Below are 14,425 nucleotides of genomic sequence, written 5' to 3'. Positions count from 1 at the left end.
CTCCCAGGAGAGTTCCCTGGAGCCAGCCCGTTCAACCTCCTGAAAGCGCCGTGCAGAGGGGTCTGCCGGGTCCAGATGAAAGCCAGTCCTCCTGGGCTGATCCACGAAAGCATCCAGAGCCAACACACGGCAATTTTCCAGGAAAATAACTCCCAGGTGCTGCTCTCCCCACCTCTCCAAACACAGACAGTGTGGTTCCTGGCAGCACTGAGAGAGAAAGGGCAGGAGAAGAGCGGGGTGTGGGGAGGGGGGATGCTGGGAAGGACGGGAAGAAGCAGTGACTCCCCAGCTCCTCTGGACCCCACAGATCCCAGCGTGGAGACACGGGCTCAGGGCAGAGAGCACACTCAGGGGGGAGGACTCAGAGAAGAGACAGCATTTCCCTGGAAAATCTGCTTCTGAGAAGGAGTTATTATCCATCAGGGAGAAAAAAGGAAAAGCGCGATCAGAAACTTCCCGACAGTCACTCGCACAATGTCAAAGCCCACTGCAAAGCAGGTGAGAAGCGCAGAGCCCTGATGGGGCGAGTTCTCCAGGTACCCTCTCGTTTTCAGGTGCCCAACCTTCGACTCTCTGGCTGGGAATTTCAAAGGAGCCGAGGGACACAGAGGCACAATTCCTGCCTCATTGCAAAAGTCTCAAGGAGTTCAGTCTCTGCAGATTAACAAAGGGAAGGTGATGAGGTGACCTGATCAAAGTCTTTAAATACCTACACAGAGAACAAAAAAAATTGATAATAGAGGGTTCTTCAGTCTAACAACAAAGGTGGAAAAAAAAACCCAGTGCGTGGGAGGGGGAGCCAGACGAATGCAGCCCAGGCACCAGGTTGAGGGGGATGAAACATCGGGAGCTGGGCAAGAGATCTCAGCAGCTGGAATGTTGTAACCACTGCGGGGTGTTTGGGTAGGAAACCTCGCCCACTAAAGGAAAAGTACATCAGAGAACTCCTCCAGTCCCTGTTACACAGGATGGACAGCCAAAAGCAGCCACTCTCCAGCTCGATAATTTATGGGAGGAGCTATTCCTTGTGGAGTGCTGGCTGACCAGACCCCCTGGGGACATCAATCAGGACACCTCTGTCCCCATGGCTTCAGGCGCTGGTGGAAGCCAGGCCAGAGCCGAGAGAGCTGGGCCAGACCCAGGGGCCGTGTGGCTGGAAGTGACGCCGGGCCTGGGGCAGAGAATCATCGCAGCCGTGCCCCAAGCCCCGCGGTGCCGGCCCTTGCAGGCAGCTTCCTGGCCACATCAGCTCCTGTGGTTTGTGTCCCTGGGTCAGACCCTTTCCCGCACACTCTGCCAGTGCTGCCAGCGCTGAGAGAGGCAGGAGAGAGTCCAGGGGGGGAAAGCACGGCTCCAGCCAGCATCTCCAGCCACCTTTCCCTGGGGGAACCGGGGTGTGTGCTGGTGGATGTGTGTAACCATCCCCAGCGAACACCCGCCGCAGCTCTGCCTTCCAGCCCGGCTCCTTTGCACCGGGAATTTAACAGAGACATAAGGATCCACCGCACGGAGGGAATTCCCAAGGGAACAGCAGCCTTATGGGATCATCACACACGCTTTAGGAGCGGGATCCCACAGGCACCCAGCCCAGCCCCGGATCTGCAGGCTCCCTCCGCCCGTCTCCCCGGGATTACCGCAGGAGCCGGCACCCAGGGCAAGAGCTGCCACAGATAAACACAAACTCCTTTCTTCAAAGCGTCAAGCGGCTTTTCCAGCCTGGGCTAAACCTCTGGCATCAATAGCCACTAAACACATCATCATCCACACTTAAAAGAATCAACGGCAGCCTTCATTAGGGCAGCAGGCAGGGGCCGGGGCTCTGCTTTTGTGCTTTTCTGGGTTTAATGGGTTAGTTATGGCACTTTCAAAATGAATGAACTCCGAGCCCAGAGCCCCCAGCTCAATTGTCAGTTATTGCTGGCAGTTTATCAGCATTAACTGATTAGGCTCAGGATGATGGATGCCCCTGCCTGTGCCTGGTGCGGGCCGAGGAGCCGCCGCCTCTCCCTCGGTTCCTCTGTCACCCAGCAGTAATTGCCGGCTCTAATTCCCCACCGCCACCACCTCCAGCAGCAGCTTTTGTTTTCATCCTCTCACAATCACAGAGAAGTCATAATAATAAAATAAAATTCAAATGAGAGGGAAGCTCAGCCCCGGCAGAATTTAATTGATGATCATTACACTTTGGAATCTAAACTCTTTTAATTTCATTGTGTTTCACAGAGATGAATTATGAAATTACGGCTGGCCAATTACTGATCCTGCCTCGGCTTTGTGCGCCTTCCCCACTCCTCCCGCCCCTCCAAACACCCAACTCTTTTCTTCTGGAAAGATTGGTGGAAAAGGAGAAACACTGCCATTTATCCCTAGAGCAGCTTCCCAGAGAGGAAAGGCACAGAGTGGGGAAAAGAGAAGGTGTTAAATCCATTGGTTCCCAGCAGGAACTGGGGATGGTGGCTCCTATGGATTCTCCAGCATATGGATTGCTGCCAGCAGGCAAGGAGCATCCTGAGGATGCCCAGGGGTGCCAGCACAAGCCTCAGCACCCCAGAGGTGGCTCTGGAACAGCTGGCACTGCTCTGCAGGGACCCCACAATGGCTTTTCCAAGGGGCTGTCACAGAGGGAGGCTTGGAGAATCAAGGCCACTCTCAGCATGGTGACACAGGAGCCCCACGTACCCACAGCCCTCCCCAGCCGCCGTCCCCAAACAGGCTCAGAACCCTCTGATGCAGCCCAGCAGACACACAGCGCATCATTCCTGGAATCTCATCCAGGGAAACTTTCAGGAGAGCTGCTCCTCAGGGCCTCATAAAGGCTCCATGCCTTAAATTCCTCCTTGTTTTGTTTTGTTCGCTGCCAGGATTTTGCTGAAAGCAGAGCTTTGCCTGCTACAGGAAGGGAGAGACGTGCAGACACTCACAGGTCTCTCCCACACTGTCTGCTCTGCTCAGGAGCTCCTCCACAGCACTTCCACACAGCCCAGCACCCACTGGGAAGGGGATCAAGCTGAGAAAACCCATCCCACACCCCAGCTCTGTTCCCTCATCCTGCACCTCAACCACCTGGGCACAACTCAAGAGCTGGTTTGGAAAATCAAACAGAACAGTGGCTGACAAAGCGGCTGCAGCGCAGCCCAGGCGTGGCTGCTCCGTGGAGGCCCAGCACAAACTGATCTCCTGCTCTCACTTCCAGTGGGGTTCATTACGGAGCTGTCTCCTCTTTTGGGCTGGGTTTGCTTTTTTCCCCTAGGGCTGAACGGGAAAATAAAGCCTTTTGCAAAACGTCACTGGAAGAAAAATACAGGCCACCACCAGAGCCCCACCAAATAAATAAATAAGTGGAAAGTGATAAATTTTGGCTGTCTTATAAAGACAGACCAGCATTGCTTATCGGCCATGATGTGACCAGATAGCTGCCTCAGAAAACAGGCACTGGCCCCTGGGTAATAAATGAAAGCAATAAAGGCAAAGTGGCTCCTCTGAGCAATAATTGAGCCCCGCGGTGCCGGTGGGAGCCGTTCCCCTCCGCAGGGGCTGCCCCCGGGAGGGCTGCAGGGGTGGGGGTACCCAGTGCCTCTCCAGGGAGGGTGCTGCTGCCCAAATGCCACTCCCAGCAGGGAAGCTGCTCCCGCTGCCACCCAGGATCACAACGGGGAGCAGGAGGGAGCCCAGGGCTGTGCCTCTCCCGATAAACATCCCCGGAGCAGTTTTCCTTAAAGAGGTGTCTATTTAGCACCATTTCCGTCACAAGCGGCTGCTTTGCATTTCTTCTGCCTTTATTAAAACTGATTTTCTATTTGCTCCACACAAGCTGATCTGATTACATTTCCATTTTCCCCTGAAGAGAGGGTCTCACTCTCCTGAGGGAAAATGGAGATGGGGCTCAGCCCCCCCGCCCCCCGCTCGCGGGCTCTTGTGCCAGGAGCGGGGCTGAGGACCAGAGCCGGAGCTGCGAGGAGCTCTGCTCTGCAGCATCCCGCCGCTGTTTCCATGGGGACACGGAGGCAGCCATTCGCAGGCCTGATCCTGCCTGTGCCTGCAGAAACCCCAGCCAGGAGCCATTTCAGCCGAGAAGGTGGGTTTGCCTCGCAGAGAGGCAGCAGCAGGTGAATTCAGGCAGGAGCCAGCAGGGATATCTGTCTCTGCGTGCTCCCCTTCGGGCTGGAGCTCCTCCACACCCACCCCAAAATGCAGCTGGGCACCACCAGCCTTCCTGCACAGAGGCTTCTCCTCCTTCCCCCTTGCTGCTGCCCATATTGCATCCCCACAGGATGTCTCCTAAACTCACATCCCCGTGTCCCCAGGGGGGCTCGGCTCTGGCAGCAGAGGGAAAGATGCCGGCGAAGCAGGTGCTGATAAATAGGTCAGCAATTCATCCCCCAGCACGACCTGTCGGGGCTGGCACGGTCCTGGCAGCACCGTAAGTGACATTAGAAGCCACAGCCAAGCACAGGAGCCCTCCTGCTTCTGGCGAGGGGACAGGCCAGCAGCAAGGGCTGGGACAGCCATCGCATCCCTGTGGCTTCCAAACCCCCTTCCAGCCACTCTGGGATGAAAAAACAATGAGGAGTTTTCATTTTGGATAAAGATTTTAAAATTCATTTAATTAGAAAGCACCCATTAATGTCCCTGCCCTCTGCAAGGCTCAAGGCTCTCTCTCCAGCTCCGCCTTCCACTCCTCACCAGCCTTGTGGAAAGCCATTACCAGGAAGCAGCTTTGAAGTCCCAACTTTATTAAGATTGATTCCACCTGCCTCCAGTTTTGACAAGTCCAAAGCAAACACGCAGGGCCACAGGGAGATTTGGTAATAATTACCATCTTTAATTACTACTAAAACATCAATTGCTCTTGTTCAATTAGTATCAGAGATCCAGGCATGGCAAAATTTGTAGCACAAAATCAGCTGAAAATTGATTTCTGAGCACTTAACACAGATCCCAAATTGCAAACCTGATAAGGGGCCCTGGCAGAGCACGGGCACCAACAGGGAGGGATCTCACCAATGGAACAGCTCCAGAGCAAGATTGATAACTTGTACACCTGCATCGTGTACCTGGAGCAGGAGGAACTCGTGAGGGGAGTGCAGGGGAGGGGACAGGCTGTTGACAAGGACAGAGGCAACTGGAGATGGAACCACAGGTGATCCGTGGCTGGAAAGGGGGCACAGCTCCTCCCCTCTCACCAGGGCAGTGCCACCCACCATGGTCATCACAGGATCACTGAGGTTGGAAAAGACCTTCAGGATCGAGTCCAGCCTGTGCCAAATCCCCACCTTGTCACCAGCCCAGAGCACTGAGTGCCACATGCAGCCATCCCTGGGAGGACTCCACCAGCTCCCTGTGCAGCCTCTTCCAATGCCTGACCCCTCTTTCCACGGAGAAACTCCTCCTGATGCCCGACCTGAACCTGCTTCCAAGAAAAGCACTGCCAACCCTTGGAGGACCCACAGCCAGAGCCCCCCGAGCCACTGGAGATGTCCCTGTCAGGGAGGGAAGAGGGTTCATCTGTTCTCCAGCTGCTTCCCCCGGATATTTGCTGCCCAAAGCCCGGCCAGGGCACAGCACAGCCATTACCGTCACTGCAGATCACCGTTCACAGCAGAACATTCCAAAACTTCACTCCAACATTACAGATCCACAAGCAGCCAACACTTTCCCTTCCATCCCCGGTCAGGAAGAGGAGGAGAAAGGCCCAGATTCCTCGCCCCCTGCACGAGGGAGCAGCTAATTGCTGCAGCAGTGGGCAGAGCCATTTGCATAATGAAGCGTGGAAGGGATGTTTAGCTCATGTATTTTTTAGAAGGTTTATCTTTCATTTTATTTAGCTTAAGAAGGGCACGTCACTCAAACCCAGCGGTCATTTATAAAGACATTTCCACCGTGCCTGTGCAGAGCTGTCTCCAGGCCTAAGTGGCTGCTCTGACCAGCCCCGAATACTAATGGGAGCTGCATCCACACAGGAGCGAGGGATGAGGAAGCTGTCTCCAGCAAACTCCCTTCCCACTATCCCCATGTGCAGAAAAATCTCCAACTCCCCCCTTGTGAGTAGCAGGTTTCTCTCTTCAGCCTCCTGAGCACCATCCCCACGAGAGAAATGCCAGGGCTGAGGGAACAGGTGCCAGAAGAAACTCACAGGCAGGTGGTTTCTGAGGAAAGCTTTGAGCTGAGGCTGCTCGTGGGCTTGATGCAATTTAGAGAAGCTGCCTTTGCTGTAAGCAGGGAGCAAATGAGTCCTCTGGGCCCTTCCAGCTTGTCCCAGATGTGCCCAGTGCACCTCTGCGGAGGGTCTGGGACTCTGCAGTACCCGAGGACCACCCTGTCCTGCTGAGCAGGAGCCACTGGCACCAGCCAGGCCCTGGCACAGCACCTCTCACCAGCTGCTTTTCCTTTCGCTCCAGAGCCCTGCAGCACCCCACTGACTGACCAACGCCCTCCCCAAAACTTCTTGTGGCCCAGCGCTTCCCCACAGCCAAAGTCAGGACCTTCTCTCACCAGACCCTCGAGCCAAGCAGGCAAACAACTGGAAAGTCACGCAGAGCAAGCAGCTGCCCACTTGCTTGGCACATTTCCTCCTCTCTTTCATCTGCTCCCCCTCCCACACCCACCCACAGCTTAAAAGGAGAAGCTCAGCCCAAGTGCTGAAAGCCAGAAATCCGCCGTGTGCCTTCATCCCTGCCACAGGTGGCTCCAGGGACCTTCTCCACATTGTCCTTGCTCCCACACAATGCAGCACCTGTTATTCCTCCCACACTCCCTGGAAGCAACCACCCACGGGCTGTGCCAGGGCATGGTGACGTGTGGCAGCGCTGTGTCACTTGCCAGTGTCCCGAGGTGGCCCAGGCACTGCCCACTCCTCCAGTGCCTGGCGCACCAAGGCAGAGACCATTTAAACACACGGAACAGAACAGGGCATTTGCAGCGTTGCAGCTATTTCCTGGGCACCACTCCTGCCCAGGCAGGGCCCACACTCAGGGCTCCACTTCCCCACCCCACCAAAACACACCCAATTTTCCTTTTACACAGAATTTCCACGTTCTTGGATAAAACTTGGGGTTCCTGCAGTGGTGTCTCCCAGCAGCAGCACAAACAGCGTCCACGCAGCACAGATCCTGCAGCCCTGGGCTGCGAGGGGGCCACCCCAATTCGAAAGCTCTGGATTAGCCAAATTATCCCCTGGTCCTAAGGACAAAACGCAGCTCAGGGTGGCAGCAGGACTGGCTCCCACCTGGCAGCTCCTCCCCAAGCTGAGGAACCTGGCACGCACAGGTGCACCCGAGCTGGAGACAGGGCTCCAAACTAATTAGCACATGCACAGCCACTCATTACTATTATTACTATGACATTATTAATTTCCCCACCTCTCATCTGCAGCTTTTCGGTGCCTTCATTTCAATCTGCTTTAGCATCAGGAGATGGAAATTAAACCCAGGCATTTATCCCGGAGTCACACAGCCCCCTCCCTCCTCCTCCTCCCGTTCCACTGCACCCACTTCCCGTGCACCACAGGCTCCCAGTGTTCCCAGTTTGGGTCAGAGTGGGCACCCCCGGCCCCATTCCACCCCATAAATGGGGATTTGTTAACTCCAAGGCTGCAGCCAAACAGGGGAACGGGATGCAGCCGCTGAGATCTATTTGTTGGGAGTCATTAGCCACTCTGGGCGATCAATCTATTACCATAAACTTAAGCTTCCAGATTCTTTCATTTTAAATGAATTTTCACATCGTATTTCCAAACGAGCTCTGCCTCCAGTCAGCTCCCCTTTATCTAATAAAGCTATGCAAATATTTTGTTATATTTCAATGAAATATGTCAAAAAGTATTACCCAGTGCATTATCTCAGCATCAGGGGGAGGCTCTGGTCCCTGCCACGGGCAGGCTGTCACTCACCGGGCCCTGAGGTGTCCCCTGCCCCACTGCCACCCCTGTGAAGGTCACCTGGGGCAGGTGGTGCTGCCGTGAGCCCAGGGGGGCTCGGGGGGGCAAAAGGGACCCGGTGCCATTGAGCGTGTGCTGCCCTGCGCTCCCAGGGCACAACGTGGGAGGAGGTGGCAGCTCCCCCTGGCCAAAGGCCTGGGACACCTGGAGGAACACCTTGGTGCCTTTGATGTGCAGCAGGAGCTGTTCTCCAGCCCTCCCCTCGACTCGTTATTGCCAAAGGACACCATGTGCCAACCTCCCCCAGCCCCCCCTCCCGATCTCAGAACTCGCCTTTATAGATTTATTTTTTTAAAAGCACTTTTATATTTTTAATTGGTATTCTGCAAACTCAGAGCCTTCCCCAAGGAGCTGGGATGTTTGTCTTCAAAAAAGCCTTTCTTTTCCCAACAAATTTTTTCAAGTACAAATTTTGCTGGCACGGATGAATGAGCTGCCATGTGCCCCCCGTGACCTGCCTGGCTTCTCCCGTTCCCAGGCTGGGTGTGAGGGGGAGGAGAGGCAGCAATGCAGCATCCTCCCAGCAGTGAGCCCACCACCCCCTGCCCTCCCCAGAGCCCCAGGCAGCTCCTGCCAGGCCCAGGGGTCTGGATCCCAGCCCGGCAAAGAGCCACCGCTCCCCCTGCTCCCGCTCTCCTGCGCTGGCACCAAATTAAATAACTGCAACTCCCTTTTTATTCTCCATTTGACAGTAACGTATTGCAAATGCAGCTGGTTTTGACATCCTAATATTCAGGCTTGTATCCCTTGGGATAAACACGTCATCTGTTATCTGAGCAAATGATTTGTACCGGGACAGCAGGGAGCAGGGAAGTGGAGCAGACAGGCGGAGCGGGGCCGGGGCAGAGCACAATGCCCAGCCCAGCTGTGGTCCTGACCGCGGCTGGCACAACGTCCCAGTGTCCTCTCCCACCAGCAAAGGATGTCCTGTGCCCTGAGCATGGGGTTAAACAGCTTTTATCTCTCTGCCCTGGGCCACATCCTTCCCAGGGAAGTGCTGGCAGCTGGGACACAGGGCACGGCTGAGCGCCCAGGGTGGCTGCTGCCATTAGCAGGGTGGTGGCCCAGCTCTGGCTCCTGTCCCTCCATGAGCCCTGCCTGGCTGCCTGTGACCCACTGGGAAGGCAGCCAGGACATCCATGGTGCCACACAGCCCACGGCACGCGCCGTGTCCGGCCATCCAAGGGCTGGCGTTTCCCTGAGGTCACTCCCACAATGTGTCTGTCAGCAGGCTGATTTTATTAGGCAGGATCTCAAACATGTATTTCCTTTCAGTGATGAGCAAATTGGAAGGGTCTCAGATCTGTTTTTCAGGCACCTGTAGTGAAAAAAGGCAGAGCAGGACTAAATTCCTTGTAGAGTGTTACGATCTGTGTGAGAAAACGACGGGCACAGGGCTGGGAAAGCAAAGGGATCCGTCTGCTGTATCCAGCGGGAGCCTGGAGCAGAGGGCGGCTCACAGTTGGTCCTCCCAGGCCGCACACCAGGGCTGGGCAGTGGAGTGTCCTTGTTCATCTGTACAGAGCCATTGTGGCAGGCACAGGGCAGCTGGGAGCACTGGGAATTCCAGCTGTGGCTTTTCCTGTGCGTGTTTCCTTTCAGACTGTAGCAGCTCCATCCACTCACCATTGCTTCCCATGGTCGGGTTCACAGGGCTTAGGTGATATAAAACCCCATTGATTGTTTTGCTCTGTTTTGTTGTTTAAGGAATAAAAGTGGTGGAGCTTTCCCAGAAATCCTTTGAGCAGCAAGACACAGCTGTGGCTCGGGGCTGAATGCAGAGCAAACGTAGGGGTTTATTTCTCTTCCCAACACAGCTCTGGACTTGCTCTGCAGAGGAAAATGATTGTGGATGTTATTTAATCAAAGGCAGGAGCCGATTCCTGACTATCCGACCTCCTGCTGCACTTGATAGCCGCCCTCCCACCAGCTCTAATCCAGGTATCCGTGTGGTGCCCCCAGCGCCCCGCTCCAGCTCCCTCACCTGCAGATCTACCTGTACCTCCAGCCTGTGCCAGTGCCAGGGGCTGCAGGACCTGCTCCCGCCTGGACTCCTCATCCACCAGGATATGGTGCCCCTGGACATCCTGGGAGCTGCCAGGCATCCTCAGCCCAGGCTCCTCCCAGGGACTTCAGGGTGTAGATGATTTCACCCCAAACTCCCCATCCTTCCACCCCACACTGCCACCTCTCACCTTTCCCTCCCCACCAGGCACCAGGCTCAGAGGGGGGAATTTGGCATGAGGCTTGAAGGTTTATGTTAAAATCTGCAGGAAGAGGCTTGGTGCCCGTGAATATTCCGTAGGAGGAGATGGATTAGTGACTGAGACATATCTGAAGGGATTTGTGAGGAATTATTTATGGTGGTAACAAGTAAGCACTCATTTAGCTTATATTATACATTATCCAAACAAGGCGTTGAGCTCTGGAAGTTAAGGCAGTAATGCCACTCCAAATTAAATTCATCAGTGCCTTAATTAAGATCTATATTTAGCTGTTAATTACGGGGAGCGGAGCAGAGGGTGAGATGCTGCGCGGGGAGCGATGCTGCGAGCGAGGAGCGCGCGGTGGGCGCATGGCAGGATGGGGTTTGGGAGGGAAAAGTGAACTGGAAACCCCGGGAAGAGGCGAGTGGACACGGCTCCCCTCTCCTGCCTCCCCTGCACCCACCTCATCAGTGGCTACAGCCGGCTTTGATCCCAGAAATCAAACCCCCGTCTGATGGGTGACTGGGTGTTACGCTAATCCGGGTTGATTGAGCTGAGATAATTACACTTCATCCAGGTTTCCTGGGAGTTTTGAATAAATATTGATGCACAGCTGTCCCCCCGCTCAGGTACCTGTGCTGGAGAGCTCTCGGCCTGCTTCGGGCTTGCCTTGGGCCGGTGGATGGGCTGGGAATGGGACCAGTGGTGGGGCAGGGGACACCGGTATCCACCAGTGGCCCTCCTGGTACAGGCGTCACATCCAAGCTCCCTTTCAAGGCGCTGTGGGCTCATCGTGCCTTCTCCTTATCCAGAACAGCACAGCACCTGGCCAGGAGGCCCTGCCTGTTCTCTCTGAGGTGCAGAACCTTCACCAAGGTGCCTTCCAGGACCATGTCTGCCCAGGATGCTGCGGGAGAGGAACTAGGACCCTGGGTGTGCATCCCTGGGATGGGCGAGGGGCAGCTGGAGCCTGTGGCCAGGAGCCATCTGAGCTGCCTCGGGAGCAGGAGACACGAGAAAACAAGGAAATCAAATTATACATTCCTGGGAAGCATTTATAAGCTGTGTGCATTCTTTAATCTTAATTAGAAATCTTAGCAGCTCCTGCCGGCTCCGTAATCAACGCTGGAGCGCGGCTGACCCCCATCGCTCTCACCTTGAGAGTCCGGAGCAGGTACTGGAGGAGGGAGCTGGGGATGGAGCAGCTCCGTGTGCCGGGGCAGCCTGGGGGTGCGGAGCCGGGATCAGAGCGGAGCGGCGGGGAATGATGAGTGTGCACTGAGCTCTAATTGAACGGCCCCCACTGACAATTCCAGCGGTCCCTCATCATCGCCTCGCTTGGCTCAATAACATCCCTGATTGCAATAAATGCGATTTCCTGGTGCCCCGTGAGAGCGGGCAGCGCGGGGGGCAGCACCGGGCACGGACACAGGAGAAAACAGATGCCGGTGCGGCCGGAGAGCCTGGGTTTGCTGGAGAACTGGTGGCTGAATGGGTGCTCCCTGGCAAACACGCTGTCCTGTCCTCATGCCCTCACCACACACCGTCCTCCTCCAAGTCGTTAGCGGCGGTGCTCCCCGGCTCTTCATTAGTGTGAGGATAAACAGCCGCTCGTTTGCTCACCGCCGTCCAGCTCGAGCTGAGCAAACTTGGAGATGGGCAAACAGAGAGCTGCTGGCCGGGTCCGCAGGGTCACTGCTGCGAGAGAGCTGTGCCAAAAACCCCGCACCCCGGCGGGACCTGGGCTGTGCAGGACGCTGGGCTGGGGGTCCCCCCGCAGCAGCACACAACCCCCTCTGCACCCCTCCAGCTCAGCCCTGCAGGGGGTTCTGCTGCTTCCCGTTCGATTCTTACACCGGGATCACACACAGGATGTCTGGGGAGGGGGGCAGGAGGGGCTGGCAGTGCCCCCGGCCGGTGCCTGCAGCAGTGGTGGAGAAAGGAATGCAGTCCTGCCTCCCCCATCATCCAGGGGGCTCATATGTACCATCATTCCCATCTTTTGGATGTCTTCCAGGGTTTTTTGCTCTGCCAACCCCTTCCCACTGTGAGCTGCGTGCTTCCCAGCCCAGCCCCTGTGCATATCTATATATATTTATATATTTACGTGTGTGTGTGTATGCAGCAGGCACATTCCCAGCGAACACAAACAAACAGAGCTCTCTGTATTTGTACACAGAGGAGGAAGCACTTCCCGCCTGCCTGCACTTCCCCAGCTGGGTGGGAGCGGAGCTGGGGCAGTCCCGGTCTGCTGGTCACCCCCAGTGGGGACTGGTTTTGTAGAATCAAAGAATCCCAGACTGGTTTGGGTTGGAAGGGCCCTTAAAGCCCCTCCAGTGCCACCCCTGCCATGGGCAGGGACACCTTCCCCTGTCCCAGGGTGCTCCAAGCCCTGTCCAGCCTGGCCTTGGACACCGCCATTACGCCATTTTGCCTTCAAACAAGTGGTGGTGTGGGGCTTTCCTGAGCCAAATCTTGCTTGTAATCTCTTGATGGGCATCTCACACCTTCCTGGGTAATTATTTTTGAACCCAAACGTGCTTTTGATGACCCCAGTATCCCCTGACAGTGAGTCCCAGCTTTTCATTCGCTGTTTTTTGGGAAAGGTTTGGATTATTTTTGCATTGTAAAGCCACTGCTAGAAAACATCTCTGGCTGCCTGTCTCCTGTAATCCATTGATAATTTCATCCTGTAGCTCATTGATATTTGAGATCCAGCTCTTGTAGTTGTCCTCTCTGGGCTGAAGAGATCTGGTCCTCATGTAGTGTCCTGAGGGCCTGAAGAATTACCTTGGCAACCAGTTCATCCAACAAATCAGGGTTCCCAACCAGGATAATTTTTCCTCATCCTATTGTCTTTGTCTTCTAAGTCCTTGCCCAAGAAAGGCGTTAAGGATGTGCAAATGTGGAATTGCTCAATCATGGAATGGTTTGGGTTGGAAGGGACCTTAAAGCCCATCCAGTGTCACCCCTGCCATGGGCAGGGACACCTTCCACTGTCCCAGGCTGCTCCAAGCCTCATCCAACCTGGCCTGGGACACCGCCAGGGATCCAGGGGCAGCCACAGCTGCTCTGGGCAGCCTGTGCCAGGGCCTGCCCACTCTCAAACAATTTTTTCCTAGTATTTTTTCTCTGGGAGATCCCACTGGGATGGGCTGCTCCGATGCCGTCATGGCTCTGCTGGGCACTGGCAGCTGCTCCAAATTCTACCATTTCTTTCAAGCCTGGGAGTAAACAAAGTAGTGCTAATAAATGAGAGGCACCATCCCGGCACTCCTCGTGTAATTGCAGTTATTTAATAACCTCCTAGTGACTTGAGCAAGGCAGCCAAAAATCCTTCCCTCCAAGGGGACAGCGCTGGGGCGCCGCATCCTGCATTGCCGCTCGCAACTGCTAATGAGCAATAAAGGCCGAGTTTTAGCAATAATTAAAGCTCCCAAGGGCTCCCACGTCCTCGGTGCTGACTGCAGCCACCCCGCATGGGGAAGGGAATCAGTGCCACCCGTGCCACCCGTGCCATCCCTCCTGGGTCACGGCACAAGGTGCTGGCACGTCCATGGCTGCCAGAGCATCGTCCCCGTGACACCCTGCCCTGCCAGAGCCCGGCTCCCCCCGGTTTATTTTATCAAGCACCCTCAGCACAGGCAGGACTCGCAGCTCTGATCTGCTCCATCGATCGGATCTCTTAGAAACTCGCGGACTAATTAAGTGGTGTCCCTCCCTCCCTGCCGGCCACGGCCGGAGCGCTTTGGGGAGGGTGAGCAGGACCCACACGGTGCCACCCTCCCTGGTGTCTGCAGCGCCCTGTGGCGTAGGGTGTCACCAGGACCCCCCCGGGCATGCCACACTGTCCCTTCCAAATGGAGCAGGGCAAGGCGGGATGATTTGCTGTCATCTCTGCTTCTGGTCACGATAAAAATAAATAAATAAGGGGGGAGAAAAATCCCTGTGAACATGAGTAATGGCCCAGGAATGAGCAACCCGAGATAAAACTGAATAATAACATGTCAAAAACTACACGATGTGGGTTTTTATTCCCCAGCGGAGTTTCCTTCCTGCTAATCCATCACTGTAGAAGATGCAAGATTACTGCTTTCACAAAAAACTCCGGGAGATAAATGTGAGTAAATTAGGGTTTATTATATTATTTAGGGCAATATAATTTTAGAAGTTCCTTTATTAAATTATTTATGCCCCTGGAGGTGGCTCAGCTGGGCAGTGGCCCTCTCTGGTGGCATCCCCTGTGCCGGGTGGCCGCGGTGGTGGGTGAGGCGGGGACAGC

This window comes from Corvus brachyrhynchos, unplaced genomic scaffold, assembly GCF_000691975.1.
Source record: "Corvus brachyrhynchos isolate BGI_N302 unplaced genomic scaffold, ASM69197v1 scaffold46, whole genome shotgun sequence".
Classification (NCBI taxonomy): domain Eukaryota; kingdom Metazoa; phylum Chordata; class Aves; order Passeriformes; family Corvidae; genus Corvus; species Corvus brachyrhynchos.
The sequence above is the reverse complement of the archived record's forward strand: the minus strand, read 5'-3'. Positions refer to the sequence as shown.